The sequence below is a fragment of the Aotus nancymaae genome, unplaced genomic scaffold (genome assembly GCF_030222135.1).
Source record: "Aotus nancymaae isolate 86718 unplaced genomic scaffold, 86718_ANA_hifiasm-v0.15.2.pri h1tg000020l, whole genome shotgun sequence".
NCBI lineage: Eukaryota > Metazoa > Chordata > Mammalia > Primates > Aotidae > Aotus > Aotus nancymaae.
In genome coordinates, this window is record NW_026988432.1 from 13213106 (window position 1) to 13222423 (window position 9318).

Consider the following 9318-nt stretch of genomic DNA (forward strand, 5'->3'; position numbering starts at 1 on the left):
ACTTCCAAGTTATGTTTCTGTTACTAACTTTTAGTTTAGTTTCATTGCACTTTCAGAACAATCATGATATAATTTTGAGTCTTTCAAATTTATTAAGGTGTGTTTGATGATTCAATATTTGGTCTGTCTTGATGAATGTTCCATGTGATCTTCAAAGAATGTGTATTTTATTGTTGTAGGAAGAAAATTTTTTAAATATCAATTAAATCAATTTGATTCATAGTGCTATTCACATCATTTATACCTTACTGATTTTCTGCCCTTAATCTTTCTATATTCCTGAGAAAGATGTGCTGATGTTCAATTGTAACAGTTTTTTTCTATTTCTCCTTTCAATTCTACAAGTTTTACCTCATATTTTAACACTCTCTTGTTAGGCACATAGATGTTTGAGAATGTTGTGACTTCTTTGAGAATGGATTCCTATATCATTATGCAATGCCACTTTTATCTTTGATGATTTTCTTGTTCTGAATTCCTCATTGTCTAAAATAATGTAGCAACTCCAGATTTCTTTTGGTTACTGTGAACATGATATCCTTTTCTCTTTTCCTTTATTTGTAACCAAATTCTCTATACTTAAAGTACGTACTTATATACAACATATGGTTGAATATTGTCTTTTTTATCTACTCTTACAATCTCTGCCTTTTTATTGGTACATTCTTAAATTCATTATTAATAGTCAGATTCATAATTGCCATATTCACAACCCTTTTCTAGTCATTGCCTTTGTATTTTGCTTCTCCAACCTACCCCATACTTCTTTGTCTGCACTCTCTAGTTTTAATTGAGCATTTTATTTATTTCCATTTCATTGCCCATTAGTATATCAATTATACTTCTTTATTAAAATATAATAGTTTCTCTAGAGTTTACAATATGCAATTTCAACTAATCTAATTCTATTTTAACATTACTGCACCAGTTCACATATAGTCAACAAATCTTAAAGTTGCTCCCTGTCATTTCTCATGACATTGCTGACTTTTATTTTACTTATGTGCCTACTGTAATAGTGTAATACATTACTATTATTATCACTTTAACAAACAGCCACATTTCAAATCAGTTTAGAATAAGAAAAGTATGGCTCACGCCTGTAATCCCAGCACTTTGGGAGGCCGAGGCGGGTGGATCACGAGGTCAAGAGATCGAGACCATCCTGGTCAACATGGTGAAACCCCGTCTCTACTAAAAATACAAAAAATTAGCTGGGCATGGTGGCGCGTGCCTGTAATCCCAGCTACTCAGGAGGCTGAGGCAGGAGAATTGCCTGAACCCAGGAGGCGGAGGTTGCGGTGAGCCGAGATAGCGCCATTGCACTCCAGCCTGGGTAACAAGAGCGAAACTCCGTCTCAAAAAAAAAAAAGAATAAGAAAAGTAAAATATTTTTGTTTTCCTCCATGTATTTCTTCTCTGCAGCTCATCTTTTCTTTATGTGGACTAGAGGTTCTGATCTATATTATCTTCGTGATAAACTTATCATGTCTTGCAGGGCAGGTCTGCAATTCCCTCAGTTTTTGTTTGCCCCAGAAAGTATAATTGAACAATGTGAGGGTTAGAGTTGCTAACCCCTGCATCATCGAAAATCTACATATGAACTTTGATTCCCCAAAAACGTAACTATTACTAGCTGTTGACTGGAATTGTTACCAATAACATAAACAGTCAATTAACATATATTTTATATGTTATATATATATTATATAGTGTATTCTCTTTTTTATTGTACTTTAGGTTCTGGGGTACATGTGCAGATCATGCAGGATTGTTGCATAGGTACATACAGGGCAAGGTGCTTTGCTGCCTCCATTCCCCAGTCACCTATATCTAGCATTTCTCCCCATGTTATCCCTCCTCAACCTCTCCACCCCCCCACTGTCCCTCCCTTGGCCCCCCTCCAACAGATGCCAGTGTGTGATGCTCCCCTCCCTGTGTCCATGTGTTCTCATTGTTCAACACCTGCCTATGAGTGAGAACATGCAGGTGTTTGATTTTCTGTTCTTGTGTCAGTTTGCTGAGAATGATGGTTTCCAGATTCATCCATGTCCCTACAAAGGACATGAACTCATTGCTTTTTATGGCTGAATAGTATTCCATGGTGTATGTGTGTCACATTTTCTTTGTCCAGTCTATCATTGATGGGCATTTGGGTTGGTTCCAGGTCTTTGCTATTGTAAACAGTGCCAGAATGAACATACATGTGCATGTGTCTTTATAATAGAACAATTTCTAATCCTTTTGGTATATACCCAGTAATGGGATTGCTGGGTCAAATGGAATTTCTATTTCTATATCCTTGAGGAATTGCCACACTGTCTTCCACAGTGGTTGAACTAATTTAAACTCCCATCAACAGTGTAAAAGTGTTCTTTTATGACAAAGTAAATTAGAAAATACACTACTAAGAAAATTATGAAAAGGAGAAAATGTATTTATGATTCATTAAGAGGAAGTGGATCATCCTAAAGGTCTTTATTCTTGTCATCTTGACACTGAGCAGTTTGAGAAGGAAAAGAAAAAGGAGGGGTTAGTCTTGTTGTCTCAGAACTAGCAGAGGTGGAAGAAAACCCACGTATAAGTGGATCCGTAGTTCAAACCTGTGTGGTTCAAGACTCAACTGTATGCCTCCTTCACTTTAAAGTAGAATTTATCTGGCTTTAGAATTCTAGGTTGGTGCTAATTTTTCTTTGAATCCCTTAATATTTCATGCCACTCTTTTCTTACTTGTATGGTTTCTGATGAGAAGTCTGCTAGAGATTTGATATACGTTTTGTTCTGGGTAATCTATACCTCTACTCAATCTCAGAGACAGTGGTAGAAGGTCAGAGGATAAAGGATCTACTCTTTTTATAAAACACCAACAGAACTGCCCTATTTAATTAATCCTTCAACAGATATGTATTGAATGCCTGCTCTCTACCTGTCTTTTGTGTTATACAGGAATAAATAGTAAAAAGCAGATTTTTATTGAAATTGTTTCTATTATCTCGAATTTAGTGCTTTGAAATCCACAGATCTTCTAGCCCAATGTTTACTGTCAGCATGCTACTCTAATGACGCTATCCTAAATAAGATAAAGTCCTATAATTTATAGCAATCAAATGATGATTTATTGAAAGGCATCTAAATGTTTAAAAGCATAGAGCCAAACAACCTGGGGTGAAACAATTACCGACTACTTACTCAGTGACCCCGGGAAAATTACTAACTCTCTGTGACTCTATCTTGTCATCTATGAGTGGGGACAATAATAGTTTATGCCTCATAGGGTAATTATAAAGATTAGAAGAATTGACAAGGTAATAAACACTAGAACAGTGTTGGGTCACAATAAGAACCATATAAGTAAGAGTTGATATTATTTAAAACTGGTTGTAATTTATTATTCCAAGATCAATTTCTTTCATCTTTCTCATCTTCTTTGTTAAGTGTTTAATTGGGGGAATGAAAGGTTTACAATGAATGAAGAACAATATAGCCGTCAATATTTTTATTACACTTGGCATAAAAAAATCAGAGAATCCAAATGAGATTTTTAAAATAAAATATTCAGTCTCATTCTTTCTTTTTTTTTTTTTTCCTTGAGACAGAGTCTTGCTCTGTCACTAGGCGCCAGGCTGGAGTGCAGTGGCGCGATCTCGGTTCACTGCAACCTCGCCTCCCGGGTTCAAGCAATTCTCCTGCCTCAGCCTCCCAAGTAGCTGGGACTACAGACGCACACCACCACGCCCAGCTAATTTTTTTTATATTTTAGTAAAGACGAGGTTTCACCAGTCTCATTATTTCTACCACCACAAGTCCTCTTTTTGTGAATTTAAACTCCTTAATGATAATGTGTTTGAGTGAAACAATAAATGTATTCCCAAAATATCACACAAAGGTACAAATTATAGTATCTCTTCTGTTCTTTTGCTCTATTTAAGAAATTGAAACACACTCTGCAAGTTCCTATGCTCACATATATTGAAAGGTGGCCCAGAGGAAGCAAGAAAAACAAGGTGTGAATATAAAAGACCCATCGTATAGACTATAAATACTCCTTTAGCTTCTGAAGGCTCTCTCTGGGGTTTAGTCTCTTTTTGGTTTCACATGATTGCTTCCGTACCATTAGTAGTGAGTCTATTCGAATAAAAATAAAAAGTAGCACTTAAAAATGCTCTTTGGCACTTCAAAAGGCCATATATTAGAGAGCTAATTGGTATAGCTTTTACAACTTTCATATTGATTTTTTCTATTGATTTTTTCCCCTCCTTTGAGCTGTCTTTTCATCCTGCTACTACTATGAATTCTGCTTCTCAGTTCTTAGGGAGTAGATTACATGCAAGAGAAGAGAGTCAGTGAAAGTGACAAGCGTCCTAAGAACTTTCGTTCTCCTGTTCTGCCATATTTTAATTTCAGACAAGTAGAACTAGTTGACAGTATACTGATACTAGACCTGTGGAGTATGTCAGAAATCTTTTTCTTCCCTTATAGACTTGGATATCTCCATGAAAATAAGATACTTTAACAACTCAGCTTGAGAGCACTAATCTCTGTATTGCAACATCAGTCTCCTATTTTTAAAAAAAGTTGAGAAGTGGCATTTAATGGTGAAAGGGGATTTTCATCTACATATAGAGTCATGAGCTAAATGAGGAATATATTTTAATATTCAGAAATTGTTATTATACAATGCATTATCATTATAATAAACAGAAAAAAAAAAATTGGATGTCTAATTATATGACTTGTCTTATTGCAGTTAGTTCCAGTAAGGTAGAAACAATTTTAATAACATTGCATGCTGCTTTGAGGACACACATTGAAGAACATACTGCAAACAACTTGAAGAATATTTGTAAGAATCTGCAACACATAAAAACTTCAGACTTAATATGAAATTTGGTGTCCTCTCCTCAGTAATGATTTCAAGGCCTGCCCACTTTCCTTTAACTTCCAAATTACCTCCCTGCTCCATTGTTCTTATTCTGGTCAGTTTTAATTTCAAGTAAGACACTTAGCTTTGTATTTACTTAGACTTGAAATAAGGCAAGGCAAGTAGATATAGGGAAAATATATCTGTTTTTGATAACTATCTGATATGATTTGGCTGTATCCCCACCCAAATCTCATCTTGAATTGTAAATTCCCGTGTGTTGTGGGAGGGACCCAGTAAGAGATAATTGAATCATGAGGGTGGTGTCCCCCATACTGTTCTTATGGTAATGAATAAGTTTCATGAGATCTGATGGTTTCATAAGGGACTTCTGCTTTTACTTCTTTTTCATTCTCTTTGCCACCCCCACATAAGAAGTGCTTTTTGCCTTCCATCACAATTGTGAGGCCTCCTCAGCCCCATGCAACTGTGAGTCCAGTAAACCTCTTTTTCTTTATAAATTACCCAGACTTAGGTATGTCTTTATCAGCAGCATGAAATGGACTAATACATCAGCTGAAGAGATATTTAAAATGAAGTATCAACAGGTCCCAGTGACAGATTCATTATGGAAAGAAAGGGAAAATTATTTCCCAAAGACAATTCCCAGTTTTTTGCTTGAAGTACAAAGTGGTAGAGGCAGCATTTACTAAGAATTGAAACATTGTTAGAAAACTTGATAGTGGGGCAGATGGCATGAGTTCAGTTTTGGACATGACAATAGTGAGGTACCTTAGATACATTCACATAAAGATGTCAAACAAACAGTTGCATACATAGGTGCTGAACCCAGAAGAGAGGTCTGAACTGGAGATATCACTGGTCAGTTCACATCGTAACTATTTCTTAATGTTCCAAGTGTGCATGTAGTCAGCTCAAAAAAGGGCTTGGAATGAAAGGAGAAAAGTTTTTAGGACTCAGCAATCTTATTAGTGGGTATATACTCCCAAAATAAATTGTTTTATTAAAAAGACACTGGCACTTACATAATATGTTTATCAAAGCACAATTCACAATGGCCAAAACATGGAACCAACTTTTGTGCCCTTCAACAGTGGCTTAAAGAAAATGTGGTACATATATACCATATAATACTACATAGACATTAAGAAATTGAAATCAAGTCCTTTGATGTAACATGGATGCAGCTGGGAGCCATTATCCTAAGCAAATTCATGCAGAAACAGAAAAACAAATATTGTATGTTCTCATTTATACGTAAGAACTAAACATTGGGTATGCACAGACATAAGATGGGAACAATAGAAACTAAGGACTTCCAAAGTGGGGAGGGAGATGGGAGATCAAGAGCTGAAAAACTTCATCTTGGGTACTGTGTTCACTATGTGGGTGATGGGATCAATAGCAGCTCAGATCCCAGCATCATGTAATATACCTTTATAACAAACTTGCCCATGAATCCTCTGAATGTAATTGTTTTTTATAAAACTTTAAAAGTTTATAAAAAGCATTTAGTACTAAAATATGAGAGATTTTAAAGTTTAGATGGAGAATAGAATAAAGGATGGAAAAGCACGTGAGAAAAGCGACACCGTGAGAGTGACATATTGTAGAAGTCAAAGCAGTGAGTGCTTCCATAATAAAAGACTAGAGAAGCTAAACTATACATTTTGTACCATCACTATCTCTTTTCAATGGTTTCAATAATGTCTCTTCTACTACTAGAGGAGTTTCCAGATAGTAAGCACACCTTCCTGTTTAGCTTTTTTTTTTTAGTGTATGTTCTGCAATTCTTGAATCATATAATTTATATTAAAAACACATATACATAAATACTTACATAAAATAATATTTGCTTATATTATTGAAAGTAAATTTTTGTTAGATATGCAGGTACATATTTTTAAAGCACTGAATGTATCATATAAAAATAGTAGTTTTCTTTTCCATTCTCCTTAATCCCCAAGGCTGATACCCAGAGACAGCAAATTCAATTCTTTTGTTCTTTTCTAAATAATATGCATATGCTGACATTTCTTTCTTTAGAAACTTAGATAGTATCTCCTGAGTTTCTTGTAGTTGAGAATTGATCTGTGTTAAGTATAACTCCATACATTTCCTTGAATCAGTTTTTCTAATTTTTTTATATCACAAATATTCACTAAACCAAGTTTGTTTTTATAATTTTATGACTATGTATATGGTGTCCCATGCTAAATGAAGCTATTTATTTATTTATTTATTTATTATTTTTTTAAGAGAGGGTCTTACTCTGTCATCCAGGCTGGAGTGCAGTGGTGTAATCTGATCATAACTCGCTGTGGCTTTAAACTGGGCTTAAGGGATCCTCCTATCTCAGCCTCCTGATTAGTTGGGACTTCAGGCATGCACCACCATATCAGGCTAATTTTTTTTTTTTTTTGTCTTTTTGAAGAGACAGGGTCTCACTGTGTTACCCAAGCTGGTCTCGAACTCCTGGCCTCAAGCAGTTCTCACCTGGGTGCTAGTTTTATAGGCATGAGCCATTGTGCCCTGCCAGAATGAAGTAATTTTCCATGATCATATTTTTGCTATTCATATACAGCTTCTGTTATTTTACCTGTGTTAATAATAATTTTATCTGCTTTGTTTACTATCTATTCCTCTTCCAAAAAGTCCCAACCCTCTTTCAGAAAACAAACAATTTTTTCATGTTCCCTCTCTCATATAATGTTTTGTTTTTCAAGAAGTTCATACCAATTATTTTATTAATTTTTATTTTTTAAATTGACAGATAAAAATGTATGCATTTACTGTGTACAACATGATGTTTTGAAACATATATATGTGTGCATACACACACATTGTGGAATGGCTAAATCTAGCTAATTAAGATATGCATTCTCTCACAAGGTTATAAAAGCACTTAAAATCTACTCTTATACCAATTATTTTTATTATGTTGTTTGTTTGTGTAGGTTCTTTTTTCTTAATAGCACCAACAGATGTGTCAATATTCAACAATGAGTTTTTTCTGAAGTTTGTTATTCACAAAATACCCTGTCTTCCTCTCTCACAGGAGGCCACCCTGAGCTCCTTCTCTCAGCTATCTGTCCATCTGGTTCCAACCAATCTGTTTTCTACAAAAGCCTGTGGACAGCTTTCACTGTGGAAATTTCTGCTGCCTCTCCTCCTTATTGAAAACTCTGTTTCTGCATCCTCTATCTTTTTTCCCCCGACAATAATACTCAATAATAGAAGATTGTGGGAACAAGCATTTAAACTTTGGAGTGAAATTATATGTAACCTAGACATTTAAACCTAAAATTTCATTAATCAACTGTGAATATAGAAGATAGATTTTTTTTTAAACAAAATCAAGGACTTAACAATTACCTTTTATGTACTGAAGGATATGGTTCAGCAGAAGAGTGGATTAACCCAAGGCAAAAGTTGCTTTTTTTGAAATTTATTTCTAATTATTTCCCCTCTGCTTCTGTTGTCTCAGTTTTTTCTAATTCCCTTTAGATAAACTGTAGATTTAGGAGACTTAAAGACTAAATAAGGCTTATGTTTTTCAAGTCTTCCCTCTGCCATTTTTCTTTTTTAAAAACATTATTTCTGTGTTTAAAAATATCGTCTTCATTTTGTTAAACCTCGAGTCCTTGTTATTTAACTTTTCTGATTTTTCCCAACTTGTTCTTTAATTCCCCCTTTTAATCTTTATTTTTAGGATATAGTATCTTTGCCCATCTGAAATTACTAATTAAATATTTTTTAATGTTTTTTGTCTGCTCCCTAAAATAAGTCTTTCTCCTCATAAACCTTGTTTCTGTTTGTGTTTGTGCTTTTCTTTTCTCTTTCATTATAGAAGTTTTTCCAAAAGTCTGATGATATTTTTGCTGTTTATACACATATAAGAACAAGACCCCTAAACACATGATTAGAAATTCTGTAGAAGGACCAGCCTTGCAGACTTGTCATTCTCACCTTAAAGAAGTCTTTATATCAGAGACTCAAAGAATAATATTTTAATCTCTGGGGGACTTGGCTAGTTGGAAGTATCAGAATTCAGTGTGTGAAATTTCTCTTAATCTTCCTGTTTTCATTCTTGGAGTTCAGCCCTGTCTTCGACTGTGCCTGGAGTCCTCAACATGAAACTTTGCTGATTCTCACTAACGTGCCCCCTGCAGCACCGTCTTCTGTTCCTCAGTTAATTCTCCTCTGACTCCTATCTGTCAAACATGTTGAGATGTTCTATCCGCTATTGCCTTCAACCCCATTTTCTTTGTCCATTTCACTGATGTTCTGGTAGAGAGAAGAGATAAATGCACATCGTCGATGCACCTTGTGTATTCCTCTCTCTCTTTGACAGTGAACTTACTCTTATGTCTTCCAAGCCAACATATTGTGTGGTTTTTAAAAGGCAACCAATAAATATAACTTGAAATGAACAG